Source organism: Balaenoptera borealis (assembly GCF_965194805.1).
Source record: "Balaenoptera borealis genome assembly, chromosome: 8".
In the NCBI taxonomy this organism is placed as follows: domain Eukaryota; kingdom Metazoa; phylum Chordata; class Mammalia; order Artiodactyla; family Balaenopteridae; genus Balaenoptera; species Balaenoptera borealis.
The window spans coordinates 73042447-73055588 of NC_138865.1; the positions used below are offsets into that span (position 1 = coordinate 73042447).

Genomic DNA, 13142 nt, shown 5'->3' on the forward strand with positions numbered 1-13142 from the left:
GCATAGGTGACCACGCTCTCTTTCTAGAAGTACTCTTCTCTCTCCATGACCGCACAGCCATCCTCATTTTCTCCTAAATCTCAGGCCTCTCCTCAGTTTCTATTCTTGGGAATGACCCATAAATAAATACAGGTGTTCAGGTGGAGAAGTACTTAGGGGCTTTGGTCACGTGAAAGCTTATTCATCAGCCTTGATGGCCTTGGCCTGGGGCAAGTGACTTAGTCTCTGAGAGACAGTATAGTGGAAAAGATAGAACCAGAGCAAGTGAGACCTGGACTTGCACTTCCTAACTGTGTGACCTTGGGCAAGAAACCATGTCCCCAGGACTCAGTCTTCTCACCTGTAAAATAGGGAGTTTAACAGCTGCCTTGCAGGGATGTTATGATGATCAAATAATTTATCCTTCTCAAGTTCTCTGGCCAGTGCCTGGCACTTGGTAGATGCTATTCTGTTGGTACTGTCCTTCTGAGGCTCAAAAAGAGTACCTTCTGTCTGGATAACAGAGGAAAGAAAAATAACATAAAGGGGGGAGAGAGAAAATCCATCACTAAATTGTTCTAGGTGGGGGGGTCACAGCTAATGACCCACAAACAAATGAATTTTGCCCCTATAGACCTAAAATTCTCAAGTGTGGGAAGAGAATTCTAACATATAAAATCTCTTCCAATTACCAACTGGAAGCAAATAGTAATCATGACTGAACACTGCAGCCCCCTTCCCCCATCAGATGTATTCTACATACTTTGGCTTTAATGAGTAAGAGGCAGTGCAGGGCAGGAGTGTGGCTCTCCACTTCCTAGCTCTGAGACTGGGCAGACACCTTAAGCTCCCTATGCTTCAGTTCTCTCAATGGTAATATGGGACTAATTACAGCATGTATCTCATAGGATTGTTTTGAAAATTAAACGAGTTAATAAAGATGAAGTATTTAGAACACTACCCGGCACAAAGTAAGCTCCTAATAAATATTAAGATGAGAATGCTGATAACTACTATTTTTAGCCCAATATTATTGGAGTTCTCACTTCCAACCCACAAAGTGATCTGAAATCAGACATCTGAATTACTTGTCCGTATTTGTCATTTTTCTAAATAAGACAATCTACGTTTGTATACATTATAAGAAATAGATGTTGTTGGATACTCTCCCAATGGCCTCTCTGGATCTACTCTCTATCTGCTCTGTGTTCCAAAGCTGACCTGCCTCAATGGGCTTCCTTATCCTCTAGCTTCTGGTTAGATTCAACCAATGGGAGGTATAGGCAGGATAGGACAGAGGAAGGAAAGTGAGTTCTGGGTGTCTGTTCCTATAGCTCCCTCTCTGCTAAGTCACCTCTCCCAAAGGTCACAGCTCCTGCCAGACTGCTCTCACTTACAGCTCCAGCTACTTTCTCCAGGGTTTGGTAATCTTCCTTCTCCTGGCCCCTTCAGGCCTAGAGGGTGGTGAAGGGTAACGGCTCCCCGCTGTTGCAAGCCCCAGAATGTTTCATGATCTCTTGTTTTCCTTAATCCCGAACATAAGGTTTTAAATAGTCCCTTCAATAAATTACTTGATTGTTTCCTGCTGGGACCTAGCCCGACAAGTAAGTCAAGCTTAGTGACATATGGCCAAGCAAAACCTGAAGGCAAGAGAGCACCTTGAACACTTTAGATATGTGAAAAAACACAGTGGAGCCAGAAGGCTGAGACTCTCACGCAAAGCATGCCACTTCAAACTCTTGCCATTTGAGCTGGTAACTTAGAGCGCAAAGTGGGAGACCCCAATCCTCTCAGCATTTACTCTCCTCGCTGACCTTCTGGTCAGGTAAATGTTATTTCCTCTGACAACTTGCAAGATAAGTACACTGGTACACTGTCTCTCAAATGATCAAAGTTTCCTCTCCATCCGCATTCAATCCACCGAGGCACTTGCAACCAGGTCCTTGAGAACAAGTTCAAATACAAGTTTCTCTAACGCTACCTCACCTTATCCAAGCTGGCTTAGAGGAACAGGAGTTGAAAGATACTTCCTGGAGCTCTCCCTGTTAACAATCAAGTCAGCAGTAATACTGAATGCCCCAGGGCTTCAGCTCTTAATTATAACCACGAGCTTAATTTTAGAAGGTGACACCAGCAGCAGTTTTCAGCTTCACCATATGAATTAATCATGAGTTGCATCTTTAGGTCATACTCTATACGAGAAAATTACTCAATAAATGTTTGTGGGCTGCTTTAGTGATAAACTGTCGGCCCAAGTAAATAAAATGGGTAAAGTACGTTTCAATACTCTGAAGCAGCAGGCCCAGGCTAAGAGATGGTTCTAATATGGAGAATTTCTCATGCAGAGAAGCTGTGTTTGTTGTGTATAACACGTTCTATCTGTTTAATGTGGACCCAAGAGCAAAAGTGATATAAAGTATTAAGATCTTCAATATTGACATGATATTAAAACAATCATGATTAATGAACATTAATGCTGAAATGACATTTTAATAGGAAAAATGGATAATGGATCTAAAAATGGAGCTAAAGAAGAGGTATTTAACATAGGAAAAAGAGCCAGGACACATGAGATAAAGAAAGAAAATTCAGGAACATCAGGCCAACTGCATCATCCAAGTGCGGCACATATTTCATAAATCATGACGTTACCATGAGTGCCTTCCTGTAAAATCCACAACTGAGCAGCATTAGCAGCCTCTGAAAATGATGTTGTTTCTTCCAAAACACAACACAACTGATAAGCTGTAATTTTATTGACTCAAGAGACATGCTGCTGAAGAGCTGCGTACAAATCAGATTTTTGCACAGAGAATCATATTTCAAATGCACTAGGGGATCTAGCTTTAAGTAACAAACACTCAAGTGAATACTTTGTAAAGTGAATAATAAAGCCCTTGCCCCTCGTGCTCTCTTCATTTATGTGTATGAGGTTTTTTTTTAAATTAATTAATTTATTTATTTTTGGCTGTGTTGCGTCTTTGTTGCTGGGTGTGGGCTTTCTCTAGTTGTGGTGAGCGGGGGCTACTCTTCGTTGCGGTGCATGGGCTTCTCATTGCAGTGGCTTCTCTTTGTTGCAGAGCACGGGCTCTAAGGTGCACGGGCTTCAGTAGCTGTGGTGCCCAGGCTCAGTAGTTGTGGCTCACGGGCTCTAGAGCACAGGCTCAGTAGTTGTGGCACTCGGGCTTAGCTGCTCCATGGCATGTGGTATCTTCCCAGACCAGGGCTCAAACCCATGTCCCCTGCACTGGCAGGCGGATTCTTAACCACTGAGCCACCAGGGAAGTCCTATGTGTATGAGATTAAACAGTTGGTTTGTGTGTGTTATGCATGTGGGTATGCGTGAATATGGGTTTAAATAGTGTAAAGAATCTCTTGCTTCAAGTCAGCAAAAGACTCTGAAGTGATTAAAAGTCACATCAAATGTTTACTAAGAAAAGACCATCTTGGAGTCAGTCTAAGCAAAGATATGAAAAATCTTTTACTTCAGATGCCTCAGGGCCCATTCAGAAGGTTAACAGAAAAAAGATAAAAGGTTTAACCTTTAATGAAGTCACAAGAGAATAACGTAGAGATTTAGCCTAGGACAGGGCTTCTCAAACAGGAAGGTCCATGCTCTATGCTAGAACTGTAGAATTTACAGAGGTTTTCATTTCTATGATAATCCAATCTTCTGTTCCCACCACTTGCACTAAATCATTTTATTACTTATAAATGCAAAAAACCTCTACTTTGCAGGGACAGTTTGCAATTGAAAGACATTTTTATAATATTATATTCATCTATTCTTTTTTTTCCAAAGACTAAATGTTTATTTTCTATTATATTGTAGTTCATTCAATGGAATTCTGTACATTAATGACAATGAACGAATTAGAACTATAAAAATGGATAAAACTTAGAAACATAATGTTAAGCAAATGGAGAGACAAAAATACATACAACGATTCCATTCACATAAAGTTCAAAAACATGAAAAACTAAACTACATTGTTTAAGAACGCTTACATAATGGTATAACTTCAAAGAAAAGGAAAGGATTATCAAAAGTTAGATAGTGGTTACTCATGGAGGGCGGGAGAGATTTATGATAAGGGAGAAGTACACTGGGGACTTCTGGAATACCAGCAACATTCTAGTTTCTAAGGTTGCGACTGGTTACACAAGCGTTTGTTTTACAATTATTTGTTAAACAACCATATATGATTTATGTACTTTTTTCTGTGTTATTTCAGAATAAAAAAGAATCCACTCCCCACATATTTTAAATATCACATTTTCATATCTACATCATACATGGTATGTGAAAAACAAAGAACACCTGCATTATGACTAGCATGTGGGGTTTTTTTCTTACCCACACATGGCAAATTATGTGAACACAAGAAGTTCAACTCTTTAGTGATGTCATAAAAAAATACAAGTTCAGAGCTATACTGTCCTTTTTCATTTGCCAATCTATAGGCTAAATTAAGGACACTGCCCTAACTCATTAAGGGATATGGGGAAAGCATTAAGACTGTAAAAGAAAACAACAAACTATAAAATATGGTTTCTCAAATTTTCACCATCTGTGAATCACTTAATGGGCATTGCACATAACATGATCAATTTATGTAAAAAAATATTCACTGCATTTAAAAACACAAGTAAAACATTTAAAAATGAATAGTAAGATGTTCCTATCAGTGAGAGAGATGACTGCACTCTCTCACCATTGTATGTATATCCAGTGTATTTATTTTGCTTCTTATTTGAATTAAACTAGAAAATCTTAATTCAATTATAGCTTGTCAGGGAGTCAGCAATGTTTGGTAGTGGCTCTATGACAGTGGTCCCCAACCTTTTTGGCACCAGGGACCAGTTTCATGGAAGACAATTTTTCCACGTACGGGGGTGGGAGTGTGGAGGGGGTAGGGAATGGTTCAGGCGGAAATGCGAGCGATAGGGAGCAATGGGGAGCGGCAGGTGAAGCTTCGCTAGCTTGCCCACCACTCATCTCCTGCTGTGCGGCCTGGTTCCTAACAGGCCATGGACCAGTACCAGTCCGCGGCCTGAGGGTTGGGGACTCCTGCTCTGATTTTCATCTATTCTTAGCTGAGGTCCAAAGCTCATAGAAGCTACATGGTCCTATGCAAATTTTTCTCTTTTAAAAGGTAGTTATAATCCTGTAGTGTTAAATTTGAATGGGAAGGATCAGCATGAACTCATGACGTATTTCGTATTGTAAAAAAATATGCATTTCCCAACTCTTCCAATTAACCTGGCCTAGAAATGATGAGCAACCCAGTAGCAATGAGTAGCCCCAATGGACTGTGGTCTTTACCATTTCTCACTAAAAGGAACCAGGGTTCATAAGAGAAATGGTTGAGTCCAGGTATGGAGCAGGAAATGTAAGAGACGAGCCTGGAATATCTTATCACACTAGAAGCAAGGGAGCTATCAAAGACTACTAGGATAATGTCCAAAGGATTCAGGAGCCAACTTTAACAGGCTCCTACTGGCCAAACTGTAATGGATGAAAACACATCAAATGTGTTCAAATTCAGGGCACTAAAGTCAACGATAACAATATAAACTTCTCCTCACTGGTTACCTCTGGAGGGTGTGAGAAAACCAACACTTTATTTTGAAAACTGGTAAACAAAGAAAAAGAACAAAGCAATTAGCCTGCCTTGGCAGTGTGAACTGTACTTCAAAGCAACCAGATAAATGACAAGGGGAAATTTCTCTTTATAGAAGACATCCATCAAATAAATGAGGAAATGATAAAATTAGAATGTCATCATTTTGTAATGCCCAATAAATCAATAGATTTAGAAAAACCATTTATGAAATGGTCTTGCAAAAAAAATCAAAACTGAATCTGATGAAGCCTCTAGATCTGACTACCAATTTATATAAAATGTGAAGACCAGAGAGGACGTTAAATGACACCACAGGGGATGGTCAACAAAATCCAGACTCTGGGACAACCTACAGGAAAATTGACCTGTTTGTTTTTTCAACAAATAAATTATAAAGGGAAGAAAGAGAACAGAAAATATTAATGATAACAAAATTTATTCAGTTTTGATACCAGTCTATTGTGCACAGTACGTATATGTACAACTTTTTAAACCATTACACAAGCACACAGAGACAAACATGTCCTAGATGCATATGTAAACAAAAAAATTGCTTTAAAATTACTAGAAAACTACTACAGTTAGAGAATATCATATTTTTGATTGGGAAATCATAAAACTTAGTGTGAGCCCTCACACTTGGGAAATAAAGGAAATTTGGAAAACTTACAACAGTAATCCTCAAATGAGGCACAGCACCCTTTGAGGGAAGTCTCGGATTGTTGGGAACTATATAATTTGCAAAAGCTTGCAAATTACATTAAAAATATAAGTTTATACTTGGAAAATTGAAAAATATTTAATGTATATAATATTATGACGAGTCAAAATTTATTGATTTCTTACCAAATTCCAGGTTCTATGCTGAATATTTTACATATATTATATAACAACCATCGGAACAAGTATTACTATCCCTATTTCTCACCAAGAGGAAGTAACTTCCCCAATGCTATATAGCTAGTAACTGGTGGATCCAGTACATGATTCCAGAAATTGTGTGGGTTTTTTTTAAACACTTCACCATTCTGCTTCAAGAAAAGCTGGATCAACTCATCTTGGATTCTAGATATACATGGAAGATATGCGGCTTTTAACCAGGATTTGGTGTAGAGTGTCTGACAGATGAAAAAAAAAATCCTCAGAAGCATTCTGGGAATCTTTTAGGGAAAATGAGATTTTATGCTGATCATATTAGGGCATAGATTTTGAGATGAGGAAACAGTATCTTCAAGCCTAACAGAATAGAGAAAATCAATTAAACCAAAAGTTGGTTCTTTAAAAAGATCAACAGAATAACAACCAATGCCACAGAAACAAAAAATCATAAGAAAATACTATTAACAGTTATATGCCAACAAATTGGACAACCTAGAAAAAAATGTACAAGTTTCTAGAGACATACAGCCTGCCAAAACTGAGTCAAGAAGAAACAAATAATTTGAACAGACCAATCGGTAAAAGTGAAATAGAATCTGTAATAATAATAAAAAAAAACCTCCCTGCAAACAAAAATCCAGGACTGGATGGCTTCACTGGGGAATTCTACCAAACATACAAAGAAGAACTTATACAATCCTTCTCAAACTCTTCCAAAAGACTGAAGAGGAGGGAACACTGTAAAAGTCGTTCTATGAAGCCACCATCACCCTCATACCAAAACCAGACAAAGACACAAAAAAGAAAATTACAGGCCAATGTCTTTGATGAATATAGATGCAAAAATCCTCAACAAAATATTAGCAAACCGAATCCAACAGCTCATAAAAAGGATCATTATCAAGTTGGATTCATTCCAGGGTTGCAAGGATGGTTCAATGCAAATTAATCAATGTGATATACCACATCAACAAAAGAAAAGACAAAAACCATATGATCATCTCAATAGATGCAGAAAAAGCATTTGATAAAATTCAACATCCATTCATGACATAAAGTCTCACCCACAGCCAATACTCAATGGTGAAAAGCTGAAAGCCTTCCCATTAAATTCTGGAACAAGACAAGGATGCCCACTCTCACCACTTCTATTTAACATAGTATTGGAAGTCCCAGCCACAGCAATCAGACGTGAAAAAGAAATAAAAGGTATCCAAATTAGAAAAAAAGAGGTAAAATTATCATTATATGCAGATAACATGATACTCTATATAGAAAACCCTAAAGACTTCACACAAAAACTATTAGAACTAATAAATGAATTCAGCAAGGTAGCAGGATATAAGATTAATATACAGAAATCTGTTTCATTTCTTAGCACTAACAATGAAATATCAGAATGAGAAAGTAAAAAAACAATTTTGTTTAAAATCATATCAAAAAAAAAAATGTAAGAATAAACCTAACCAAGAAGGTGAAAGACCTATACACTGAGAACTATAAGACACTGATAAAGGAAACTGAAGATGATTCAAAGATATGGAAAGATATCCCATGCTCTTGGACTGGAATAATTAATATTGTTAAAGTGGACATATTACCCCAAGCAATCTACAGATTAAATGCAATCCCTATCAAATTACCCATGACATTTTTCACAGAACTAGAACAAATAATCCTAAAATTTACATGGAACCACAGAAGACTCAGAATTGCCAAAGCAATCCTGTGGGGAAAGAACAAAACTGGAGGCATAGCCCTCCCAGACTTCAAACAATACTACAAAGCTACAGTAATCAAAAGAGTGTGGTACTGGCACAAAAACGGACATGTAGATCAGTGGAACAGAATAGAGAGCCCAGAAATAAATCCAGACATCTACAGTCAATTAACCTTCAACAAAGGAGACAAGAGTATACAATGGAGAAAAGATAGTCTCTTTAGCAAGTGGTGCTGGGAAAGCTGGACAGCCTCATGTAAATCAATGAAGTTAGAACACTCCCTCACACCATATACAAAAATAAACTCAAAATGGTTTAACAACCTAAATATAAGACATGACACCATAAAATTCCTAGAAGAGAACATAGGCAAAACATTCTCTGACATAAATCATAGCAATATTTTCTTAGATCAGTCTCCCAAGGCAAAAGAAATAAAAGCAAAAATAAACAAACAGGACCTAATCAAACTTATAAGCTTTTGCACAGCAAAGGAAACCATAAACAAAATGAAAAGATAACCTCCAGACTGGGAGAAAATATTTGCAAATGATGTGATCAACAAGGGCTTAATTTCCAAAATATACAAACAGCTCAGCATGAAAAAAATCAAACAACCCAATCAAAAAATGGGCAGAAGACCTGAACAGACTTTTCTCCAAAGAAGACATACAGATGGCCAACAGGCATATGAAAAGATGCTCAACATCAGTAATTATTAGAGAAATGTAAGTCAAAACTACAATGAGGTATCACCTCACATGGGTCAGAATGGCAATCATCAAAAAGTCTACAAATAATAAATGCTGGAGAGGGTGTGGAGAAAGAAAACCTTCCTGACCAAAAACCACAGTTACAGAAAGATAGAGAAGATGAAAAGGCAGAGGGCTATGTACCAGATGAAGGAACAAGAAAAAACCCCAGAAAAACAACTAAATGAAGTGGAGATAGGCAACCTTCCAGAAAAAGAATTCAGAATAATGATAGTGAAGATGATCCAGGACCTCGGAATAAGAATGGAGGCAAAGATTGAGAAGATGCAAGAAATGATTAACAAAGACCTAGAAGAATTAAAGAACAAACAAACAGAGATGACCAATACAATAACTGAAATGAAAACTACACTAGAAGGAATCAATAGCAGAATAACTGAGGCAGAAGAACAGATAAGTGACCTGGAAGACAGAATGGTGGAATTCACTGCTGCGGAACAGACTAAAGAAAAAAGAATGAAAAGAAATGAAGACAGCCTAAGAGACCTCTGGGACAACATTAAACGCAACAACATTCGCATTATAGGGGTCCCAGAAGGAGAAGAGAGAGAGAAAGGACCCGAGAAAATATTTGAAGAGATTATAGTCGAAAACTTCCCTAACATGGGAAAGGAAATAGCCACCCAAGTCCAGGAAGCACAGAGAGTCCCATACAGAATAAATCCAAGGAGAAACACGCCGAGACACATAGTAATCAAAGTGGCAAAAATTAAAGACAAAGAAAAATGATTGAAAGCAGCAAGGGAAAAACGACAAATAACATACAAGGGAACTCCCATAAGGTTAACAGCTGATTTCTCAGCAGAAACTCTGCAAGCCAGAAGGGAGTGGCATGATATACTTAAAGTGATGAAAGGGAAGAACCTACAACCAAGATTACTCTACCCGGCAAGGATCTCATTTAGATTTGATGGAGAAATCAAAAGCTTTACAGACAAGCAAAAGCTAAGAGAATTCAGCACCACCAAACCAGCTCTACAACAAATGCTAAAGGAACTTCTCTAAGTGGGAAACACAAGAGAAGAAAAGGACCTACAAAAACAAACCCAAAACAATTAAGAAAATGGTCATAGGAACATACATATCGATAATTACCTTAAACGTGAATGGATTAAATGCCCCAACCAAAAGACATAGACTGGCTGAATGGATACAAAAACAAGACCCATATATATGCTGTCTACAAGAGACCCACTTTAGACCTAGGGACACATACAGACTGAAAGTGAGGGGATGGAAAAAGATATTCCATGCAAATGGAAATCAAAAGAAAGCTGGAGTAGCTATACTCATATCAGATAAAATAGACTTTAAAATAAAGAATGTTACAAGAGACAAGGAAGGACACTACATAATGATCCAGGGATCAATCCAAGAAGAAGATATAACAATTATAAATATATATGCACCCAACATAGGAGCACCTCAATACATAAGGCAACTGCTAACAGCTATAAAAGAGGAAATCAACAGTAACACAATAATAGTGGGGGACTTTAACACCTCACTTACACCAATGGACAGATCATCCAAAATGAAAATAAATAAGGAAACAGAAGCTTTAAATGACACAATAGACCAGATAGATTTAATTGATATATATAGGACATTCCATCCAAAAACAGCAGATTACAAGTTCTTCTCAAGTGCGCACGGAACATTCTCCAGGATAGATCACATCTTGGGTCACAAATCAAGCCTCAGTAAATTTAAGAAAATTGAAATCATATCAAGCATCTTTTCTGACCACAACGCTATGAGATTAGAAATGAATTACAGGGAAAAAAACGTAAAAAGGACAAACACATGGAGGCTAAACAATACGTTACTAAATAACCAAGAGATCACTGAAGAAATCAAAGAGGAAATAAAAAAATACCTAGAGACAAATGACAATGAAAACACGACGACCCAAAACCTATGGGATGCAGCAAAAGCGGTTCTAAGAGGGAAGTTTATAGCTATACAAGCCTACCTAAAGAAACAAGAAAAATCTCAAGTAAACAATCTAACCTTACACCTAAAGAAACTAGAGAAAGAAGAACAAACAAAACCCAAAGTTAGCAGAAGGAAAGAAATCATAAAGATCAGAGCAGAAATAAATGAAATAGAAACAAAGAAAACAATAGCAAAGATCAATAAAACTAAAAGTTGGTTCTTTGAGAAGATAAACAAAATTGATAAGCCATTAGCCAGACTCATCAAGAAAAAGAGGGAGAGGACTCAAATCAATAAAATCAGAAATGAAAAAGGAGAAGTTACAACAGACACCGCAGAAATACAAAGCATCCTAAGAGACTACTACAAGCAACTTTATGCCAATAAAATGGACAACCTGGAAGAAATGGACAAATTCTTAGAAAGGTATAACCTTCCAAGACTGAATCAGGAAGAAACAGAAAATATGAACAGACCAATCACAAGTAATGAAATTGAAACTGTGATTAAAAATCTTCCAACAAACAAAAGTCCAGGACCAGATGGCTTCACAGGTGAATTCTATCAAACATTTAGAGAAGAGCTAACACCCATCCTTCTCAAGCTCTTCCAAAAAATTGCAGAGGAAGGAACACTCCCAAACTCATTCTATGAGGCCACCATCACCCTGATACCAAAACCAGACAAAGACACTACAAAAAAAGAAAATTACAGACCAATATCACTGATGAATATAGATGCAAAAATCCTCAACAAAATACTAGCAAACAGAATCCAACAACACATTAAAAGGATCATACACCACGATCAAGTGGGATTTATCCCAGGGATGCAAGGATTCTTCAATATACGCAAATCAATCAATGTGATACACCATATTAACAAATTGAAGAAGAAAAACCATATGATCATCTCAATAGATGCAGAAAAAGCTTTTGACAAAATTCAACACCCATTTCTGATAAAAACTCTCCAGAAAGTGGGCATAGAGGGAACCTACCTCAACATAATAAAGGCCATATATGACAAACCCACAGCAAACATCATTCTCAATGGTGAAAAACTGAAAGCATTTCCTCTAAGATCAGGAACGAGACAAGGATGTCCACTCTCACCACTATTATTCAACATAGTTCTGGAAGTCCTAGCCACGGCAATCAGAGAAGAAAAAGAAATAAAAGGAATACAAATTGGAAAAGAAGAAGTAAAACTGTCACTGTTTGCGGATGACATGATACTATACATAGAGAATCCTAAAACTGCCACCAGAAAACTGCTAGAGCTAATTAATGAATATGGTAAAGTTGCAGGATACAAAATTAATGCACAGAAATCTCTTGCATTCTTATACACTAATGATGAAAAATCTGAAAGAGAAATTATGGAAACACTCCCATTTACCATTGCAACAAAAAGAATAAAATACCTAGGAATAAACCTACCTAGGGAGACAAAAGACCTGTATGCAGAAAACTATAAGACACTGATGAAAGAAATTAAAGATGATACCAACAGATGGAGAGATATACCATGTTCTTGGATTGGAAGAATCAACATTGTGAAAATGAGTATACTACCCAAAGCAATCTACAGATTCAATGCAATCCCTATCAAATTACCAATGGCATTTTGTACGGAGCTAGAACAAATCATCTTAAAATTTGTATGGAGACACAAAAGACCCCGAATAGCCAAAGCAGTCTTGAGGCAAAAAAATGGAGCTGGAGGAATCAGACTCCCTGACTTCAGACTATACTACAAAGCTACAGTAATCAAGACAATATGGTACTGGCACAAAAACAGAAACATAGATCAATGGAACAAGATAGAAAGCCCAGAGATTAACCCACGCACCTATGGTCAACTAATCTATGACAAAGGAGGCAAAGATATACAATGGAGAAAAGACAGTGTCTTCAATAAGTGGTGCTGGGAAAACTGGACAGCTACATGTAAAAGAATGAAATTAGAATACTCCTTAACACCATACACAAAAATAAACTCAAAATGGATTAGAGACCTAAATATAAGGATGGACACTATAAAACTCTTAGAGGAAAACATAGGAAGAACACTCTTTGACATAAATCATAGCAAGATCTTTTTTGATCCACCTCCTAGAGTAATGGAAATAAAAACAAAAATAAACAAGTGGGACCTAATGAAACTTCAAAGCTTTTGCACAGCAAAGGAAACCATAAACAAGACGAAAAGACAACCCTCAG

At 37.3% G+C, this 13142-nt stretch overlaps 1 protein-coding gene and 1 long non-coding RNA gene across 4 annotated transcripts in view; one reads left to right on the forward strand and one right to left on the reverse strand.

The window, feature by feature from the left end:
* Positions 1-13142, reverse strand: part of APBA1 (amyloid beta precursor protein binding family A member 1) — a 236509-nt gene that overhangs the window by 192164 nt on the left and 31203 nt on the right. The window lies entirely within an intron of this gene.
* Positions 507-8169, forward strand: LOC309634114. Its single transcript, XR_014247865.1, has 2 exons — positions 507-4875; positions 4922-8169. It is a non-coding gene; the product is annotated as an uncharacterized lncRNA (long non-coding RNA).